General features: G+C 46.8%; 1 protein-coding gene across 3 annotated transcripts in view; it reads left to right on the top strand.

Annotated features, from left to right (window-relative positions):
- LOC147457739 (beta-glucosidase 4-like) overlaps positions 1–22,167 on the top strand; it is a 159,732-nt gene that overhangs the window by 125,764 nt on the left and 11,801 nt on the right. The window lies entirely within an intron of this gene.

The raw sequence follows: 22,167 nt of genomic DNA, 5'->3' as shown, positions 1-22,167 counted from the left end.
AAAGTTCTGTACTCTCGTCCATCGTGCTGGGGTCAGTACCCACGCAGTCTGGAACCAGCCCTATTTTCATCTTGCCTTTTCTTCCACGTTCCTCAGCTGCTCTCGACCTCTCAGGCCTTTCGTCGTCCTTGTCGTTTTGTTCTCTTTATGCCTTTTTAGGGTACTTCGTGGAGATATGTCCAGTTTCCCCGCATCCAAAGCACTTCCCTTCCCTGATGTAGCGAGCTCTCTCGTGAGGAGTGAGTTTGGATCGTGCATCTTTCTTTTCTGGGTTGCTCTTCCTCTTTCTACTTTCATTTGTCGAAGTCTGTTCGGCTCTTTGTGTCATAATCTCATTTGTGGGGTAGGTCAAACTACCAGAGTGAATGGCAAAACCCCGTTTCGCATGACTCATCAACTTCTGAATAGAAGCTGACTTTTGTTCCAAGCAGTGATCTTGGATCTCAGTAGGTAGACCCAAGGTAAACCGCTCAATCTGTTCCTTGAACGAGATCTTCTTAATTGAAGAGGCGGGCAGAAAAGAGTATTAGAATCTCTCGCAATAAGCGTCCATTGTATCCTTCTTCGTCATCCGAAGATGGTTCCAAGTAGTTTGTATATCACGTTCATACTCTCGAGTCAGCCAAGAAGAAATAAAAAGCCTCTTGAATTTCAGCCAATTAACTGGCGCAGTCTTGTTTAATAGAAGCATGGACCACCAAGTTCGAGCATTCCCCTTAAAGTAAGAGGCAGCTCTTCGAATCTTAGAGTGCTCTGAGTAACGCCCTCTCGCGAAAGCGATGTCAGATTGTTGTACAAAAGACAAAGCCTTCGAAGCATCTCTATAACCAGAAAAAGTGTCAAATTTAATTGACTGTCCATCTTCCTTAAACTCTCGGACTTTCTTGCTTTTGTCTTCCAGAAAGTCATACTGATTGGCTTTATAAAAATTCTTCTTCTTTGCATAAAAGTTGTTGTCATCAGAGTCTGAACTATGTGTAGACGAGTCCTCGGTAGAACTGCCACTCACAGGGTGAGATTTAGACTTCTTTGCCTTTTTCTTGCCCTTTCCGAAGCGTTGCTTTTTGCCTTTTCGATCTTCTTCGCTCGAGTCAGATGAGCTAGAAGAATTGTTAGAAGAAGAAGAAGAAGAAGAACTGGGTACTCCTTCAAATCGAACACGCTTCTTCTGTTTCTTTGCCTTTTCAAATGTCGACTGATGACCCAAATAACCCGGGAAGTCAGTGCCTTTCTTTTGCTTTTGTCGTGCTTTTTAGCTTTGTTTTGCGCGTCAAAAAGCTGTAGCAGGGCTACAGTCACTTCACAGGACAGGCAGTTGGACAGTTAGCTACAGTTGGTCTGGTTCACATTGGACGGACCCTTTGGGCTGGGAGGGACACGTGGTAGGGTACCTACGGTGGTCTAGTGGACATCGTGGCCAGGTCACCACCACCACTCAGTTTGGAGATAGACTTAGCTGGCTGGACATTTATGGGCCGTTGGTGGCTCTTATGGGTTGTACATATGAGTAGTCGTGTTTTGGGGCAGTTCTATCTTGTCTTGCACGTAGTTGTCTAGAGGAAGTCTTACACAGAGCACTACTTCACCATCCCTGCACATCTGAGTCTCGACACCCCATTTGTACCTGTGAGTCCTGGGCTGGAGCGGAGTGTGCTGCCACGCCAAAGTCTGTACATGGTTCTTTGAGCTAGTCGAGTCCACATGTTCTGGTCCACTGTTGTGTCTCTGTTGTTATCCATTGTTTCTGTGTTTCATTCTGTTTGAGAGAGTTTTCATTTGTTTGAGTGAGATTGTCACGCACATTGCACTTAGGGGCACCCACACTGTAGAGAGCACGACACATTATCCGCGCTACAGGTGCTCTCATTTTGGCGATCACGGTGGGACCTCAACTGAAGTCTCACTCTGTTGAGTAGCTGGTTTCTTCGCTTAGCCTGTGCAGTCTAAGTCTCTCGCCTTGCTGGTCTGGTCCCCTCTCGCCCTTGTCCAACTTGCCCTCGTCTCTGGTCTAGACCCCCTCGACCCTGGTCTAGCTGGTCTAGTCACTTGTCTGGTCTAGACCCTGGTCTAGTCCTCCTCGTCCCTGGTCCAGCTGGTCTAGACACTCGTATGGTCTAGTAGAGTCTAGACCAGTCTTCAGCCGGTTCAAGGTTTTCTTGCCCAAAGCTTGGTTGGTTTGGAGGTCACTGCATGACACATACAAGGAGGTCAGTTGAGCGTCAAAGCCCACTACTGAGCCCTCTGAAGTACTATCACAGAAGACAACCTTTGACACCTTGTAGAAATCCTTCAACCTCATCACCTATACCTCCACATATCACATCACCCATTCCTTCATCAGGTTCCCCATCTTCCCGATCACCTTCTCCAGAAAAGCTCTCACCAGTTCCTTCGTCATCAGGTTCCCCATCTTCGCGATCACCTTCTCCAGAAAAGCTCTCTCCTATTCTTCTACAGCAAGCTATTGTGCAACGGACTCAGCAAGGAATCATGGAGCCACTAGCTAGTGTTTTGGCCAAGGTGAACATCAAGTTCCCTACCTTCAAAGGGCTGTCTTCAGAAGATGCTGACGACCATGCAAGAAGATTTGTATCGCTCTGTAGGGGACGTGGGCTGAACAGAGAGAAGATGCTTACTTGGTACTATTTCCATCCACCTGGATGGCCTAGCAGAGATAAAATGGTACAGCCAATTTGCAGAGAACCATTTTGCAACTTGGGCAGCCTTAAGACAGCAGTTCTGTGCAGCTTTCAGGCCGGGTGACTACCAGGAGAAGGTGTTGGATGAGTTGGCCAACATGGTGCTCAAGCCTGAGGAGACTTTTGCGGAGCTTATGACGAAAACTAAGTCACTGGTGGCCAAGCTTCCCCAACAACCCGGTGAATTCATGGTTAAAAAGTGGGTGGAGAAGGCGCTTCCCAAAACTTCTCAACAAAAACTCCGAGAGAGTCTCCAGCCCGACGCCACTCTCGACGAGTTCATCACAGTTGCTACTAGAATAGAGGGAGCTAGGAAGCTCTTCAACAACTCTCCTCAAATAGATACTCCCTCTGTGTTCTCGGAAGGTAGTCCTACTAATCCTTTAACTTCTTTACGTAGGGAACTGGAAGCCCTAAAGCTACAACGAGCTCTTCAAGAGGAGAGGTCCTTCTCTCTTAGACAAGAGAAGCCTACACATAATGAGGCATTGGAACAGATTAAGCGCGAGTTAGAAGAGCTCAAGTGTCCGCAAGAGACTAAGGCTATGGTTTGGTGTAGCTCATGCCGCTCTCCAGGGCACCCACCACAGGAATGCCCCCTTCGGTTTTACTGCCACTTCTGTGAAAAAGCTGGACATGAGGATAAGGATTGTTACTACCTCAAGGGATTGCGTCAAATACAACAAAATCTTGGTCCTTCTCTCCAACAAGGGCTAGCACCTGCATCCAACATGGTCTCACCCTACGGCCATCAAAACCAGTTGCCTCCTCTGTTGACAACACCCCCTATGCAGCAAGGTATGCACAACAACTTTGCACCCCACAGTTTTTATCATGCCAATACTCCCTCAGTTCCCCAAAGTTTCTACACCTCAGCCTCAAATTCCATGCAGCAACCACCTCGTCCCCCGTTTCGTCCTTCCAATCGGCCCATACTCTGCTACAGATGCGGAGAATATGGGCATTATCAGAGCAAGTGTCCTTTACCCGAGGGGTCCCCTCCTTGTCGTCATTGCCCTGATTCGAAGGATCACTACAGTAAAGATTGTCCCAAGCAAAGGGCATCCACGTCTTCGGGCTCGACTCAGAACCAACCCGAATTGACCTTTCCGAAGATAAATTTGATTACTGTGAACACCGTGCCTCAACCTTCACCTGCTACTCATGTGGTTAAGCCTCTGCAAGTGGAGGAGCCTGCTGGTGTCCTTACTCGGGCACAAAGATCAGCTCTTGGTCTCAGTCTACCCACAGGTCCACCTCGCCAGTCTCCACTTCCTCACTCTGGTCTACCTGACCCAAAGGACAAGTCCTTCCCAATTGCTCAGAGCAAACCAACTTCCTTGTTATCTGACATTGATGGAGCCTTCTTAGAAGCAGTGGCTGACTTGGAACAGATTAAGGTCACAAAAGGAGCCCAATTCGGAGGTGCCAAGCCCACAGCAGAAGCCATCTTGAAAAATACTTTTCAGCAGGTGTCACTATATGACATGCTAAGGCTCGATGCAACACTTAGAAGTGACACCCTGTCAGTCATTCAGTCTCTGTACCCGGGGGTTGGGCCTAGTGGCGGGCACCTCCCTGTACAGCCCTCAGAGCCCTATTTGATTTCCTATCCATCTGCTCCCCTCACCGATTATAAAAGTCCTCGCCTCACTGTATCTATTCTTGGGCACCAGCTATCCGGCGTCATCGTTGATGGAGGATCTGGAATCAATTTGATGCCCGAATTCACTATGATGGCCTTAGGTCTAAAGCCTACCCGACCTGCTCCTTTCACTGTTACATTGGCTGATCAAAGAACAGTCTACCCAGTGGGCATAGTCGACAAGGTGCCTCTGAAGGTACAAGATTTCACTTTTAACTTGGATTTTGTGGTAGTTAATCTTCCCCAGGTAGAGGGAGGTTATCCCTTGCTGATTGGTAGGCCATGGCTGCGACATACGAAAGCACTTCACGACTGGGGAACCGATGCCATGTGGATACATACTCCTAGCTCTCCAATGCAACAAATTCGTCTCGAAGGAGGTATGGATCCGGTCGTTCAGCATAGCTCTTTGTCAGTAGAGTCCAACCCTGACTTGGAGCAACCGGTCCCTCCCGATGGGTCCGATGAAGACTTACTGCAGTGGTTAGAAGCCACCTCTTCGATGCAATGCTATGTAGTCTCTCTTCAACCTTTGCCAACAGATTCACCCTCTCCCCCTGATCCTACATCTGAAGCTACACCTGAGACCAAGAATCCCAGTCAGCCAAGTGAGTCAGAACCAAGTGGACCAGTCTCAAGTGAGTCAGAACCAAGTGGACCAGTCTCTGGTGCCCATCCTTCAGAGGGTCCCTTGATGGAAACCGTCGGCCTGGGTGAGCCTATAACCCACCATAGAAGGGGAAAAAAGTCTCCCTTGCAAGAGTTGGCCAACACCCCCAGCTCCCTCCTTAGCCTCTACTCCGTCTGACTCTCCACCCATGCCGGAGCACTTTGAGGTATCTGAGGATTTACCATTTGCAGAGCTTCCATCAGGTTGGTTGCAGGAAGAGTATGCTGATTTCAACATTGATCAAACGCCAGCTCATAATGTCCAAAGGCTAACAGAGGCGGCACAGTCTTCTCCACCTGACGCAGCCTCGACCACTGCATCGCCTGACCCAGTCAGAGAGGTCAACCTAGGCGGCCCTGACAACCATCAGCCCATCTTATTAGCCACTTGGTTATGGGATCACCCCGCTCTACTCGACCTGGTAATCTCCTTCGTGCGCTCTTTCAAAGATGTGTTTGCCTAGTCTTACCACGATTTAGAAGGAATCCCAGCAGAGCTAGGAGTCCACACAATTCCTCTGGTTGAGGGGGCTAAGCCGGTCAAAGGACGGGCTTACAAACTGAATCCCAAGTATGCAGAAGCAGTCAAAATCGAGTTGGAAAAAATGCAAGAAGCAGGTATTAGCACTCAGAATGGTTGTCTCCTATGGTTATTGCCCCAAAGAAGCAGTCCAACAAAATTCGAGTTTGTGTCGACTATCGAGCTCTGAATAAGGTCACAATCCCGGATGGATTTCCGACACCTTTTACTGAGAGAGTCCTCGAAGATGTCGCTGGCCATGTACTGTATAGTTTTATGGACGGGTTCAACGGCTACAATCAGTTAGGAATACATCCTGACGACCAAATCAAAACAGCTTTTGTGACTCCCTGGGGTATTTTCATCTACACTAGAATGTCTTTTGGGCTTAAAAATGCACCGCCTTCTTTCAATCGCATAGTATATCTCATCTTTTGTCCTCTGCTTACTGATCACCTTCGCATATTCATGGATGACTTTTCCACCTTCTCGGGTGCTCAATGTTCGACCCAAGTAGAAAATCTAAAGGAGCATCTTGCTCAGCTCTCTGCAGTCTTCCTCAGGTGCAGAGAGGCACGTTTGAAGCTCAATTCGAACAAATGTCATTTTTTGGTCACAGAGGGCACACTGTTGGGCCATGTGGTGTCTGCTCAAGGTTTGGTACCGGACCCAGAGAAGATAGTGGCCATCTTGAAGTTACCTCCTCCCATAAATCCCAAAGGTGTTCAGAGCTTTGTGGGCCACACCGGCTATCATCGCAGGTTTATACGTATGTATGCACAGGTGGCTCAACCATTGACCCGGCTCACCAGTGCTGCTGTTCCCTTCCGGTGGTCAACACCTGAGGCCGAAGCATTTGCATACCTCAAAAAACGTCTCACTGAAGCGCCTATTCTAGTTGCCCCGGATTGGGCCCTACCTTTTCATGTGCATACAGATGCCAGTCTGCTGGCTGTGGGTGATGTGCTGACTCAGCCTAGCAAAGAGTTCAACTTGGATCGCCCTGTACATTATGCAAGTCGCCTGCTCACCAAAGCAGAGGGAAACTATAGCACCACAGAGAGGGAAGGATTGGCTATAGTGTATGCTCTACAAAAATTTCGTCACTATTTGCTAGGGGTCCACTTCACAGTTATCACTGATCACCATGCCTTGCGCTATCTGCTTAATAAGCCACAGGTTGCAGGTCGAGTATGGCGATGGCTCCTCCTATTCCAGGAGTTTGATTTTGAAGTGGTACTCCGTCCTGGTAAGCATCATGTAATGGCTGACCACCTCTCTCGCATTTACACAGGCGAAGAAGCTACCGGGATTGCGGATGACTTTCCAGATAGCAGTCTTTTTAAAATAGATACAACACCGGAATGGTACAGCGAGGTCCTACATTTTCTATCTACTGGGTTTTACCCAGAGAGGGCATCCCCACTACAAAAGAGGAGATTGTTGTTGAAGTCCAAGCCTTTCACTCTGATTGGGGGCCAGCTCTACAAAGCGGGACCAGATGGTGTTCTGAAGCGTTGTGTCTCGCCTCATGAGGTGGAGCATATTCTGGAGGATGCCCACAATGGTCCCACTGGTGGCCATTACCCTGGTCACATCACTGCTCAGAAGATTCTACAGAGTGGTCTGTGGTGGCCCTACATTTTTAAGGATGCAATAGCATATTCTAAGGTTTGTGATGTGTGCCAGAGATGTGGACCGAAGCCGAGTAAGCAATCCAACCGTCCTTTGCAGGTCTCGATGGCGTGGCTACCTTTTGAGAGATGGGGTTTGGACTTTGTGGGACCAATATATCCCCCGGCTCAACCAGGTAATCGCAAATATCTGCTAGTGGCTACAGACTATGCAACAAAGTGGGCAGAGGTACTAGCGACAGTAGATTGCACTGGCAATACAGTGGCCAAATTTTTATATGAAAATATTTTATGCAGATTTGGATGTCCCTTAGAGATCACTAGTGATAGAGGCAGTCATTTTGTCAATGACATGATCTCAAATTTGTTGGCCAATTACAAGATTTTTCATCGCAAGTTGTGCTCTTATTACCCTAGAGCCAATGGACAGGCCGAGAGCACCAACAAGGTTCTGATCGCCCTACTGAGGAAAGCATGTCATCTCCATCCAGCATCGTGGGCTCAGGCTGTGCACGGCACTCTTTGGGCATACCGCACATCTCTCAAAGCAACAACGAATCAAATGCCTTTTCAACTCGCTTTCGGTTTGGAAGCCATAGCTCCATTTGAGTTCAACTCTGGTTCCCCTAGGGTGGGCAGTCTGCGTGCAAGTTGGGGCATGGAATTTGCCTCTATCTCCCGTCTCACCTTATTGGATGAAAGCCGCCTTTTAGCTTCTCATGCTCTGCAAGCGGAACAACTTCGTCGCAAAGCGTGGCATGATCGCCACCTCAGAAAGCCAAAAATAACGCAAGGCACATTGGTGCTACTCTATCAGGCAAAATATTTGAAAAAAGCAAAGAAGCTAGTTCCAGCTTGGCAAGGGCCCTTTAGAGTACAGGAGGTTTTGCCATAGGGGGTTGTCCAGTTAGTCACTTTGGAAGGCATTCCTTTGCCACTGGTAAATGGCTCCAGAATCAAGTGCTATTACTCCTCTAAGTAAAGGGTCTGCAACTATCCCGCCATCTGTAGGTTCTATGTCCCATCTCTCTCCTCCCCACTATCTTTCCATCAGAACAGGTGTTTTGTTACTGTCTCAGTTATGCTCTCCTCACGACTAGCTTTCTACCAGAATGGATGCTCTGTTACTGTCTCAATTTCTGCTATGTCTTGTTATTTGCAGTTAAGTATTAAGGTCCTTCCAGTTAAGCTTTCAGTCAAGCTTCTCGTCGGAGTGGTTTTGTTCAGTTTGACAAGTGGAATCTGCTTGGGGACTCTTGGGGACTCTTCTTAGATGGCAATTGGGATAATGAACAAGGTGTAATCAAGGACTTGACTTGATGAGACTCCCAATGCCATACTGTCTATGGGAAGAATATGGCAGAGTTTATGTCAAAGAACTTTGATTCGAGTAGCAGAAAAAACCTTTGGTGCCATTAAACTTTCAACTTTGCTGTAGGAACCTTAATCTCCTAATGAGTCAAAATTACCCTCCCTTTTATCTGCTCGAGATTTGTAGATGCTCAAAAATTAGCACTTTGTACCTTCTCTTTGCTTCTGCTATCACTTTTATCACTTTGTACCGAGTGTGATCGTTGCGCCCTACCTATCCCAACCCCAAACCCCTCACCCCTAACCTCTCCACTTATTCCCCCTCGCCCTTACCTACCCTCAACCCCCTCGCCCCTATCCACTATTTTCCCCCTCGCCCATACCCACTCTCTCCCCCCTCGCCCCTATCCACTTATTTCCCTCACCCTCATCACCCTCGCCCATACCCACTCTCTCCCCCTCGCCCCTATCCACTATCTCCCCCCTCGCCCCTATCCACTTATTCCCCCTCGCCCTTACCTACCCTCAACCCCCTCGCCCTTATCCTCTAAATATCCCTCGACCCTACCTCCCTTACTCCCTCGCCCCTATCCTATACGCATCCCCTCGCCCAATTCCGCCTGCATCCATCGATTAGCAATCAGAACCCATCGTTTTCAATCCATCGCGTGCTTTAAAACAGCCATAGCTTTTTTAACTCATCATCCGTTGCCTCCATCGCTTTGAAAGGACAAGCTATTCGTTTCTTGCGTATTCAAGCTTTTTCAGAGTTAGCACTGCACACTGCAGATTGACACAACCAGGAATTCTCTTTACAATGGCTGGAACAAGCAAGCAAGGAAAAAAAAAGCTCGTTCTCCAGAGAGGCCAACTGAGACATCCCAAAGTTCTGCAGAGACAGAGGATGTGGATACATCCAGCCATGGCCTCACTGATGTGTCCTCCACTGATCACAGTGATGAAAATTACAAGGAGTCCGAATCAAGCTCTGCTTCCGACTCCGAGTCTTCGAGCAACGAGGAAGAGGAAGAGGATGAAGAAGAAGAAGCTGTAAAGAACCAAAAGAAGAGAAAAGCCATCATGCAGGTGGGTCATCCAATTCCTCGGCCTCCTTCTTCCAAGACCCAAACCAAGTTCACATTGAACTTCCATCTGCAGCAGCCTCATCCGTCGCTTGGAGAAGTCCTATCAAAAGACCAGCTACACAAGCTAGGATTGTCAGCATAGCAGACATCGATCTGCCTTCAGATATTCCCATGGATATGGTGCATGCACTCCTCAAGTTTTTTCCCAAAGTCAGAGGACACCCGCTGACTGCTACACGAATAGGTAACGCCTTGGGGATGACAACTTTTCCTGCAGTGAAATTGGCTACGCGCACCTATTTCCAACTTTCGAAAGATGCGACAATCGAGGCATGCAAAGAACTACTCAGTACGAATCATGCTGGCTATGCAAGGAATAAACAGCTCTGGTCCATTTTCAAGTATTACTTTTTGGTCAGAGATCCTAAAGTCGGCAAGGGCAAGGGCAAGGGCAAGGCCAGATGTGACGTGCCTACTATATTCTCGCACTGCGAAGGCCTATACTGCCTCATCCACACCATCCCATGTGGCTTTCATCAAATTTTATTTACCTCTTTACAGTCTCGGGCTAAAAGATTCAGAGCTCAGGTGCAATCTGTGCAATCTAGCTTTCAATGCTTCGCAGCTCCGATGTTGGCCTGGGTGATTAATATACCTGTTAGTCCTATGGATGTGGATGCGGCGATACAGCGTAAAAGCTCTAAGGGAAAAGGGAAAGATATTGAACAAACAAAGGATCTATCTGAAAAGCCAAAGAAAAAGAGGGCAAAGGTAGTGAAGGACACAGTAGCATCTTTAGTATCCCTGCCAGTCTCCGAAAGCCAACAGCTTCGAGTGAAGCAACCAGTTCGACGTTCCTCGCATACGGTCACTACTGATTCGATGGTAAGTTCAGGTGGTCGAGATCACACTATGCATGTCACAGCTGTGACTTCTACAGTGTGTGTTCCTCTCTCTACTGCTGCTATTTTTACACCTACCACAGTGACTAGCTCCCATGTCCCAGTGGCAATTGCTTCTTCTCCTATGCCTAGTCCTGCGGCAACCACTCCTACCATCTCTACTTCGACAGAGAGGCATGCGCCTAGTCCAGAGAGGCATGCTCCTAGTCCACCGCGAGCAGTGCACTTGTCACACCAGCAGTCCCACCAGCTGTACCACTCTCCAGCTCTCTTCACCCTGACACTATTACAGGACCTTCTACAGGATCGGACTCTACATCATTTTTTCGGCTATCGGAGGATATATTGCAGGAGTCTACGCAAGCCATTGCCACCATTGAGCTGGGAGCAGAGCGTTTAGCAGCCACACATCAGCGTCACACAGCTACTTACGCAACTATGGAGGGAGCTCTGAAGGTTGCTGAGAGCGCCATCGCGGATAGGGATGCCACTATTTTCGCACTCCAGCAGGCCCTGAAGTTAAAGTCTCAAGTGATTAGTGACCTTCAGAATCAACTACAAGGATTTAGAGAATTGCTGTTACAGGAAAATAGGGCAACGCAGCCTACGATGATGGGTATGGGATATGGGTGGACTGGAGTAGGTACACCAGTGCAGCATGCAGCAACGGGTCCTTCTCAACAGTTTATGGGACTTTACTCACAGACTCTAGTTCCCGTTCAGTACTACAACCAACAACAACAGTATCCTCCTCCTCAGGGGTTTCAGTCTTCACCATTGCATTAGATGCAAAATATGACTTGTTGTGATGGAGTTGCTGGAGCACACAGGCATGGCTGTGTTACTCGATGTCCTCAGTACACTACAGGACAGGTGCTACCATCGGCTCAGCAGCAGCTGGCTGGTTATTTCTCAGGAAACACACTTACTGATAGGAGAGCTCGCATACAGCAAGGCCCCACAATCGATTTGATGGCCCCACCTCCAGAGGCTGATCCTTCGGATGCAGCAGTGGCCACCACTCTATCTCTTGGATGACAGATCCAGGAACTCACCATTGTACATACTAGTAGTTTTCTTTCAAAGTTTCAGTCTTCCTCTCACCGAGACGGTGAGCGGTCTTGTGGCGGGCAACCTGTAGCAGGGCTACAGTCACTTCACAGGACAGGCAGTTGGACAGTTAGCTACAGTTGGTCTGGTTCACACTGGACGGACCCTTTGGGCTGGGAGGGACACGTGGTAGGGTACCTACGGTGGTCTAGTGGACATCGTGGCCAGGTCACCACCACCACTCAGTTTGGAGATAGACTTAGTTGGCTGGACATTTATGGGCCGTTGGTGGCTCTTATGCGTTGTACATATGAGTAGTCGTGTTTTGGGGCAGTTCTATCTTATCTTGCACGTAGTTGTCTAGAGGAAGTCTTACACAGAGCACTACTTCACCATCCCTGCACATCTGAGCCTCGACACCCCATTTGTACCTGTGAGTCCTGGGCTGGAGCGGAGTGTGCTGCCACGCCAGAGTCTGTACATGGTTCTTTGAGCTAGTCGAGTCCACATGTTCTGGTCCACTGTTGTGTCTCTATTGTTATCCATTGTTTCTGTGTTGTTATCCGTTGTTTCTGTGTTTCATTCTGTTTGAGAGAGTTTTCATTTGTTTGAGTGAGATTGTCACGCTCATTGCACTGAGGGGCACACTGTAGAGAGCACAACACATTATCCGCGCTACAAAAGCTGAGCAATTCGTGCATCAACCACCTCTTCTAATTCCTTTTCTGTATACTTCTTGGGAGTAGGAGGTTTCTTGAGAGCGGGTTTTCGGGGTGGTTTTGTGGTCTTCAATCACTACGTGTGCACCTCCTCGAAAGAAGTCTCGCTCATATATTTTGCAAATTTTTTGGATCCTTTGCAAAATTGAGCATCATCTTTGTTTCGTCACCAATCAATCGTTGACGCTCCATCTCTCGACGCTCTGCCTGAGTAGGCCGAGGCGGGCCATACTCCTTGCTTGAATCTTCGTTGTGATCCCTTCCCGCATCTCCGGATGCAGAGGGAGTCGACTGATCTTTGCCTGAAGCCATAGGTGCCGCGGAAAAAAAAATAGGGATCGGATTTCCCGTAGAAGAGAAATCGGCTGTGCTCTGATACCACTGTAACAGACTTGGACACTTCAAGTTAAGAATCTACCGCGACAGCACAAATAAATACTTCAAAACAGTTCACAATTCACAATTGATTCGACACTGGCCCGGCGGAGTTCCGTGCCTAGAGATATTGGCCTCAAAGTCTGACGCCCCTTTTGGTATTTCTTTTTATATTAATCTGTGTTCAAAGTAAAAGAGTGCGGGCAAGCGCTCACACTCAGACTCTGCGTCCAGATGCTCTGAGTTGTGAGTGGCCTACCCACTTATTTAAAGAGTAGAAGGGATGCCAAAAGTAGAGACCAAAAGCTGTAAAACTCAAAAGCTTGAGTAGTTTTAAAAGCCTTTAAAAACTTAAAGTAAAAATTCTCTCTCTGCCTTGCGTTAAAAAAAATGAAGTAGGCCCCCAAAAGCTCCAGCGTAGCCTTAAGCTGGCCGTACAGCCCTGCCACGTGGCTCCCTATTCTCACGTTGTTGCCCTTTCTGCCGTACGCTCAGCGTTGCCTCAGTCCAGATGCCCTGCAGAGTGTCCGTACTCAACAGTGCCACGTTTGCCTGCCACGTCAGCGGAAACGCAGCCAGCCAGCCACATGTGTGTGTACCAGGGGCAGCCACATGTCCAGATTGTGACACTCTCCGTCTTATGGAAAAGCCATTTGCCTTTGAAGGAGCGGTGTTTCTTTGGCGTTGTTTGCTTGGAGTGCTCCCGGTGGGAACTTTTCTTAGGGCACGTAATATTCGCTCTTCTTCTTGTGTCCACTGCTCGACTGCGGCAGAAAATGTTCGCCAATTGTTGTGGGATTGCTGCATTACTAGGGATTTTCTTCGCCGTGTATCAGTGTGTATTGCGGCTCCATTTTCCGGCGATGGTTTTCCACAAATGGTTTTGGGCGTTTGGCATTTTCCCACCGACATTACAGAGATTTGCGGTCTTCTTCATGTAGGTCAGATATTGGGCTTACTCGACCCTATGGCGTTAGCGTAATGGCTATATGCTCCATCGCATTCATGATGATCCTTTCCTGTTCTTCAAGCTTTCCCTTAGAAAATCTTACGGTTTGCCTGGGAAGTTGGTGATATCCCCGCAGAGATACATCAGCTCTCTTATGAATGTTTTTAGCCAGATTGTACAGCTGGACACTTCAGTGTCCTCTCCCTCGTATGACCTTTTTGGTGGGTTCTCCTCGCCTTGAGGTTTCCCACTTGTAAATTAATCAAACTGATTTACAAAAAAAAAAAAGTGTGTGTAAGTGATCATGAAGAGAATTTGACGCACTGCTTGGTCCTGTGCGAGCCCTCAGCCTCTGCGTATCTGCGAGTTCCCTTGCCTGCGCGTGGTTCAGTGGCACCTGCACGGGTCTCGTCCCTCTGCTTCTGTGCAAATCAGCCTGCGTGTGCTCTGTCTGCACAGTGATATCAGCGCCGGCTTGTTCAGCCTCGGCACGCCTTGCTGCAGCAGTCTCTTCGACAATCCAGCGTTTCCACAGACCTGTTCGCTATGTGTTCTCTGTTAGGGATTGGTGTTCACTTCTGCAACAAATTGTGGGTGACGATTTCTCCAGGCTAGTTGTAATTTTTTTCTCCAGTAGGCTTGTGCACAACAGGGTTTCTTTGTGTACAGCAGGATTTCTTTGGTACAGTATTGTGGGCAGTGTATATACTTCTGCTTCTCTGGGTTTTTCAGTAGTCGGCAGTTCATAAACGTTAGGTTCTCTGTGTATGTCAGATTTCGGAGTGCCCTTCATTACCGCATATAAAAGAAGAAAACAGATGGCACCTGAGTCTTCGGAAATGGGTGAAATCTGAGCTTGTCTGCTAGAGGATTTTGAGGGTGCACGGAATGCTTGGGAGGGGCACGAACCTGCTATTGAAGTGCTCATTCCTGTTCAAGCATTGATGGACCCAGTGGCGTAATATGCTTTAAATGCGGTTATTCTGTTTTTCCCGGGTAGGATGCCCACTGTGCAAGACGTGGGTCAATGGGTGGACTTCTTGCTTAAATGCCAGGCAGTTCGAGGCATTTACTTTGGTGCCAGAGGATTCTATGAAGTTTTGCTGGCAGATACTGGTGCCCGTAACATGTTGCTTGAGTTGTCTCCTGTGTTTTTTGGTACTCAGATGACACATGTATTGCCATGGGCACTTACCAAGGACTATCAAAGCCAAGGACTATCAAAGCCTGATCTGTCATAAGTGCCCCGTATGGGTGGAAATCCTTGATTTTCCACGCACTTGGTGCCATTTCCTTCCTATGCTCGCCACTTGTTTGGGAAAAGTGATTTGTCCTCCCAAGCTCGATGCCAATACAAATCGTTTCTGTGTGCTTTGGGACACGGATATTCCCACCCCTGAGGGTATTACTGTCAATTCGGGGGGCTCCCTCATTGGGAAACGCCCTTTCAAGCTGAGATGGGGAAAATTTGCAAATTCATGCTTTCGCCGTGGGAAATCTGAATGTTCCGAGCCTGTTTTGCAACCCCCTCTTTCGGCTGTCCCTCAGCTTGCGGTCTCTACTGAGAGAGAAGTCCCTAATACCAGATCTGCCGCTGTTGCAGCTTCTGCATTGCCTAATGTCATACCTTTGGAGAAAGGCAAGGTTAAACCTGTTGCTTCCACAAACCCTCCGGGTAAAGGAAAGTCGCTTTCTTCTTCGGAAACCAAAAATAAGGGGAAAAATGTGGACTCCGGCGGAAGGATCTCCTTAGGTAACCCCCAAGAAGACTGTTAAGATGCACTCGCAGCTTTCTTCTCATGATTATGTACCTCCTGAGGTTAAACCTGCAAGACAAAAACCCCTTCCTTGTAATGGTAATCGCACTCTTGCGGATGCATGGAATAAGGTGGTGCACTCTTACAGGGATGCAGTGGTTCATGGGACTTTTCATGCATCTGAAAGCTTAGTTGCCTCTAAGACAGGCATGCAGAATACTGTGGCTGAGTCGCGGGCTGTTGATGTTGATGTGCTTATGGGCATGTCAACTTAGTCCCTTCCTTATTTTGCCTTTGTACATATCTCCTGAATGCATAGTTGTGTAAAATGCACTTCATATAATGTGCGTGGGTTATGTAACCTTGATAAGTGGAGACTAACCTGGCACTATGTACTTACATGTAAGGTAGACATTGTGGTTTTGCAAGAGCATGTTGGGCAATGCTCGTATTTTGGGGGTCGTTGGATGGTGGTTTAGTGCACGATCAATGGTCAAATTTATGAATTTGGTGGTGTTTATGCGCATACAACCTCGAGACAACGAGCTATTTTGTGGCGTGAGATATCTTCTTATCCATGGCTTTCCAATGCATTGCTTTGTGGTGATTTCAACAATGCCCCGGCTCCATCTGATAACACTACAGGACATTCTCACATGTTGAGCACAGAATTGCAAGCTTGGACAGATCTTGTGGCATGTACAAGGATGTTGGACCTGTGGACCCTCTTGCACCCTGATGTTCGGGGTATACATTTCAACATAATGCCTTTTCTGCATATTGTGCAAGATTAGATCGATGGTATGTCCTTGGCATGCAACAATTTGATGAGTTTGTGTGCGAAATGAGCATAGACCGTTCTTTGCTTTTATCTGATCATGCTCCTGTTGTGATGCTGCCGCGCTTTGGGCAACTACATTATGATCAGCCTCTTTCTAAGAAGCGTCTGTTGCACATCAACAATGCATATCTTTCGTACGAGGCATTTCGTAAGATGATCTATGAGGTTATTCCCCCTTTGGTTGCTCAAATGCATCTTGATCCTGATGTTGCCTGGCTTCACTTTGTTGTGCGTGTACAGAGTGTAATTCAGGACTATGACAAGCATTACATGTTTCAATTACATGGTGATGTTGAGGACGCGAAGCATATGTTTCGACAGCTCCAACTCTTAGCTGACACGTTTGTTGTCAGAAACTGAATCCACTGCCCTTTGTTAAGCCCGGGTGTGTTTGTTGCATAATGACAAACGAAAATTGAATAAATGGCAAACTCGTGCTCGTCATCGAGCGTTTGTAGACAAGGGATGTGCCTCAAAGCAATTTTTTAAGCACTTGCATCATTTGCGGGTCTCTCAAACTATTAAGCGGGTTATGTTTTGACCAGGAGCTTGGACAGCTTCGAAACGTGAGCTTGTAGATGCCATGGTGTCCCATTTTAGGACTGATTCTGCCGCTCCCCCCGTGGTATTTGCTGCGGTTATTCATGCACGTCAGCTTTTGTTATCTACAGTGCATTCAATTGTCTTGCTTGAATGCACTTGCCTCAGGATGCTTTGGCCATGGAGGCAGTTTTTACAAAGAATGAATTGCACTCAACTTTGCTTGCTCTCGAAAGATGGCGTGCGCCTGGTTGGGATGGGCTTACTGTGGAATTTTTTCTCTTGTTTTGGGAGCCTTTGAAAGAACCTTTACTGTATATGATGAACGCGTCGTGGGTGAAACAGGATTTTCCAATGTCTTGGAAAGTGGGTTTATCGAAGTTGCTGCCTAAACAAGCGCTTTGTGAGTAGTTCTTGCATTGGGGGCCAATTTCTCTTATGCCGGTGATCTATAAAATCTTGGCTAAGATCATAGTGAATTGTATCAAGGAACCTCTTATGGCCGGTATCCATTCCGTGCAGTATGGCTTTATCCCTCGTCGCCAGATTTTGGATAATCTGGCTAATGTATTGATTGGCATGGAATATGCCAAATATACCCAGCAGGATGTTCTCGTAATGCAGGTAGACATTGAAAAGGCTTTCGATACGGTTCAATGGGATTTCATTGCTGCTACCATGCGGGCCTTTGGCTTTGGCCCAAAGATGGTTAATGTCGTTTCTTCCTGTATGCTCGCAGTACATGTTCAGGCCTCCTTGATGGAGAGCTCAGAGAACCTTGGCCTCTTGGATGCTCTGTCAAACAGGGTTGCCCGCTTAGCGCTGTTGGGCGCATTTCTGACACCCCGTTTTTTGTAAATTTGTACATACGGACATGACGCCCGATGTCAAAAGGGCGTGTGGGCTTTCTTTTTGTGGGTTTTTTAGCTTGCTTTAGCAAGCACATGTACATGCACTGCAAGTCGCTAGTCTAGTGACAGTTGTCGGACTACTATAAGTGCCCGTGAGTGAGTTTTTTGAAGTGAGCCTTGTATATAACTTAAACTCATGTAAAAACGAAAAAAAGTTCAGCCAAACATCAGAAATTTGCAGGTTTTAGCTCGTTCTGTCTCCTTGGTGCTCTTGGATGTAGTTTTTTGCCCCGACTAGCCTTCTCTATGTGTAGTCGTGCTGGGACAGCTCTCTGTTCGCGTCAATTTTTCTCATGGGGGCGTATGGAATCAATTTTAGTCATCTTCAGCTTTCTCGCCGGTCATTTTTCAAGCTTTCTCTCAAGCTTTAAAGTGCCCCAATTGGAGTTGTGCTCATCAGGTTACGACTAGTTCTCTGCAGGGTTATGGCTATGGCAGCCTAGTGGCAAATTGTGTGTAGACAGAATCGGAGGGCATGTATCTATGAATTGTGGAATTGATGTTTAAGTTGTGGGTTTGTGATGTTTGATGTGAAAGGAGAGGCTCTTGTCTTCATATGCATTGGTCGGCGTGTGCTGTAAATCCATGCTTTGGCAGGGTTTTGCTCTTATGTGACATAGTCTCTTGGGTGGGCGACGGCTAATAAATTCCCAGGGTCTACTCCTATTGGACTTGTGGTGTTTCAAAAGGATTTTGCGAAGCTTTTGGTGTCTTGTAGTTCTCTTTCAACGCTCTTGGGTGACATCACTATAGAGGTGTTTCAGTTTGCTTGTTTTCCAACAGTGTTTTGGTGCCTGCCACCGAGGAATCGCTTCAAGTTACCTTCAGTTTACAGGTTTTGAAGACATGGCGTTTAATTTTCCGGAGTTTAGTGGGAAATCAAATGAAAGTTCCAAAGTTTTCATTGAGAGAATGGAGTTTGCTTGCCTTCTTGCTGACAAGCAAGACCCAGCGTTGGTGCTACGAATCTTCTACTTCTGTTTGAAGGGAGATGCTAGGGAATGGTTGGAAGGCTACGAAAAGGATCTACAATCAGCCCAACCTCCTCAAGTTATGACTTATGAAATGGTAAGGCATGCTTTTCTTACACACTTTCAACAAGTGGAAGACCCACAAAAGGTATGGCAATCTATTCAAGGCTTAGTACAAGATGAAGGCCAAACCATAGAAGACTTTGTCAAGGCATTCAATGCGTTATGGGCAAAGTGGTGTACATCTTTGGGGGCTGAAATTCCTCCAACCATGTTGACAGGTTTCTTGCAAGCTTGAGGAGTAACCTACGCTTGAAGGTAGAGCTTAAGCAGCCAAGGACCTTTGAGGAGGCAGTTGAAATTGCAAAGAATAAAGAGTGGAAAGCAGAGCGTCTTCATCAACTTGGAATCAATGTCGAGCCAAAGCTTGAAGTGAAAGCGGTAGAGCAACCAAGGGTCCTCATCAAGGAGCCAGGTTATGATCAACAAGCTTCTCATGATGTGAATGCCTTTCGCAAGGAGATGCAAGAGGTTGTAGGTCTTATGAAGAATCTTAGTGTGCATATGATGGGAGGTGGAAGAGGTCAAAGTTATGGATATGGACGTAGTTATGGAAGCAATGAGGGTTATACAGGTGGTAGAGGAAGAGGCATGGCTGGAAGAGGGGATATGTTTCAATGCTACAATTGTGGTGAATGGGGTCATAAAAGCCCTCAATGTGATAAGCCAAAGAGAATGGGTGGCGACATGTTTCCTCTTCCTCCACAAATTCCTTCTCGAGCTCAAGATTATGGTATTGAGATTAAAGGGGAAGCAGGACCAAGTGGATTGACAGCAGAAGAGAAGGGCAAAACAAAAGTGGTAAGCATAATCCGTTTGGAGAAGAAAGAGGATGATTTGGGAGCTATGGTCATGCCTGTAGGTAAGAGAGTTACAAGAGATCATGACATGAGTGATGCAAGTCCCAGTCATAAAAGAGGGAAACAGGTTGAAACAGGTACAGGTAAAGAGAAGAAGAAGAGAAACCCCAGGAAACATTACAATGCATCCGACTTTCCTTTGGGAGAAGGGCAACCAAATTATAGTTTAAGGGCTGATTTGGTGGGTAGAAAGGCTGATGTTACCTTTGGGCAACTCATGGAGATGTGTCCCAAGTTAAAGAGGCAATGGAAGCACGTAGTCAATCCCATGAAGAAGGAGCCTGCAAGGGGGTCAGTGAGAGTCTTGTCTTTAAATGAGTTACCTGACATATGTCCTACTATGGATGCATGGCATAAGAGGAAGTGCATTGGAGAGGCTTATATTGATGGAGGTGCACAGGTATGTGTTATTACTCAAGCTTGTGTATCAAAGTTGGGACTCAACATGGTGAAGAATTCAGGTTTTCGCATAAAGCTTGCCAACCAATCAAGGGTGAGGTGCTTGGGAGTTGTAAAGGACTTGGAGGTGGATATATTTGATGTTAAAGTGCTGGTCAATTGCCATGTTATGCCCGCGAGTATTGGTGCTTTCCCTCTCATCCTTGGAAGACCATGGTTACAGGCAACCAAAGCTATACAGGATTGGGGACATGGTACCATCACTCTCTACAATAGAAGGGGTGATAAGAAGAGGTTTGACATGGCTAGCAAGCAATCTTTGGATGCTGATTTTGATGAGAAAAGTGATGAAGAAGAGTACTCAAGTGAAGAAGAAGACAATGGGGATGAAGGCAGTGAAGTGGAAGATAGCAGCGATAGTGATCTAGATGTTTCCTCCTTGTTTCTTGAAGAAGAGCATGATGAGAAACAAAGATTTCTTGGCCTTATGGAGAATGAGGATATCTCTGGTCCTTATGAGAAAATTGAAGAGCTGATGCAACCCAAAGTTCAACCTAATGTCAAACAGGAGCTGATACAAGGTATGTTGTCTTCCGACTTGACTAGTCGTGAGAAGGGTGAGTACCTACATATGATACAACAATTTCCCCATTTATTCATCACTTCTTATGAGGAAATTAGAGGCTTTAAGGGAGAGGAAATCCACATTCCAATCAAGGAAGGAGCTCAGCCCGTACGCCAAAAGCTAAGGAGAATGGGACAGGTACAACTTAATGCTTTAAAGGAAGAGGTAGACAAGCTTCTTGAAGCAGGTTTCATATGTCTTGTGAGCACTGCAGAATGGGTGAGTCCTGTTGTGGTCACACCCAAAAAGGATGGAAAGTGGAGGATATGTGTTGATTTTAAGCCTCTAAACGCAGCCATGAAGAGGGATCCATACCCTCTTCCTTTCATAGATGACATACTTGATTCTATTGCAGGGCATGAGAGGTATAGCGTATGTGATGGATTCTCTGGATATTTTCAGCTCACCTTGGCTTTGGAAGATCGAAAGAAGACCACATTTATCGCGCCATGGGGATGCTTTTGTTATTGTGTACTTCCTTTTGGTCTTATGAATGACTGGGCGTGGTATCAAAAGCGCGTGAACAAGGTGTTCTCTCCCTTTCTTGGCAAGTTTGTGAAGGATCTTATTGATGACTTTTGTGTTTATAGCTCTAGAAAGGATCATTGTGCAAAGCTTGGGATGGCATTGAAGCAATATGATGAAAGTGGAGGTCAACTCAACCCAAAGAAATGTCATCTTGCTCAACCAAGAGTGAAGTTTTTGGGGCATATGATCTCAGAGAATGGGATTGAAGCGGATCCTGACAAAGTGAAGACTTTGGTGCTCCTCCCATCACCTAAAGATACAAAGCAACTTTCTACTTTTATTCAAAAGGTGAAGTATATGGCAAGGTTCATTCCTTTGTCCTCTCAACTTCTTTATCCTCTACAACAAGTAGCAAGGTTGGATCCTCTACAATGGACAAATGAATGTGAAGAGGTTTTTCAAGGTATCAAAGAGGTTCTTGGTTCTCTTCTTGCTATGCAAGCTCCTAATTGGGATAAGGAGTTTTATGTGAACCCATCAGTAGGTGAGGATGCTATTGGAGCTATGCTTCTTCAACGAGGTAACAATTCCCACTACATGAAGCCTATCTATTGTGCTAGCAGGGTGAAGCTAGAGGTAGAGAGAGGCTATACTGAGGTGGAGCTCATTATGGTGAGTGTGATTTATGCATGTAGAAGGTTTAGGCACTACCTTCTTCCTAAACCATTCACATTCCTCACTAGCTACACTCTTCTACCTCAATTGGTGAATAGCCCTACTTTGTCAAAGAGGCTCATGAAGTGGATTGTGGAGCTACAAGAATTCCAATTCTCTTTTCTTGTTGAGGAGAGTACAAGGGCTACATTGGCTGATTTGCTTACCTATAAGGAAAGCCCTCTTCTTCTTAAGGAGGATGCAGTGAAGAAGCAACACATGGAAGCTCCTGACATAGACAATGCCTATCTATTGTTTTTTGATGGCTCTTACAGGAAAGCGTATGGTGAAGCTTCAGGAGGTGTGGTAGTTTATGATCCTCAAGGTGCTTTGGTAACTAAAAGGAGTTTGAAGCTTACATCACAAAGCAACAATGAAGCTGAGTATGCTACTTTGGAGAAAGGTCTCAACCTTTGCCTTGAGCTTGGCATCCGTCGTGTGAGGGTAAGAGGTGATGCTCTTT

This window comes from Adiantum capillus-veneris, chromosome 5, assembly GCF_014529385.1.
Source record: "Adiantum capillus-veneris isolate H3 chromosome 5, ASM1452938v2, whole genome shotgun sequence".
Classification (NCBI taxonomy): Eukaryota; Viridiplantae; Streptophyta; class Polypodiopsida; order Polypodiales; family Pteridaceae; genus Adiantum; species Adiantum capillus-veneris.
This window is presented reverse-complemented; position numbering and strand designations above follow the sequence as displayed.